Below are 534 nucleotides of genomic sequence, written 5' to 3' on the forward strand. Positions count from 1 at the left end.
ATCCTACTCGGAATACCACAAACAAGGTTAGACTTTCCGGATTCCCAGGATCCTACTCGGAATACCACAGACAAGGTGAGACTTTTCGGATCCTCATAAATGCTGCCATCTATCTAACTTATACCACGAAGATTCTGTTGGGGAATCTAAGAGATACGCATTCAAGCTCTGTTGCATGTAGAACGGAAGTGGTTGTCAATCACGTACGTTCATAAGTGAGAATGATAATGAGGGTAATTTGACTCATAACATTCATCATGTTCTTGGGTACGAATGAATATCTTGGAATAAGAATAAGAGAGATTTGAATAAAAGATGATAGAATTGCATTAATACTTGAGGTACAGCAGAGCTCCACACCCTTAATCTATGGTGTGCAGAAACTCCACCGTTGAAAATACATAAGTAAAAGAGGTTCAGACATGGCCGAATGGCCATCCTCCCTAACGTGATCAATGATCTCCTAGGATGAAGAATAAAACAAAACTGAGACCAAAGATGTCTAATACAATAGTAACTTATCCTATTTATACT

The sequence above is a fragment of the Arachis duranensis genome, chromosome 10 (genome assembly GCF_000817695.3).
Source record: "Arachis duranensis cultivar V14167 chromosome 10, aradu.V14167.gnm2.J7QH, whole genome shotgun sequence".
Lineage (NCBI taxonomy): Eukaryota > Viridiplantae > Streptophyta > Magnoliopsida > Fabales > Fabaceae > Arachis > Arachis duranensis.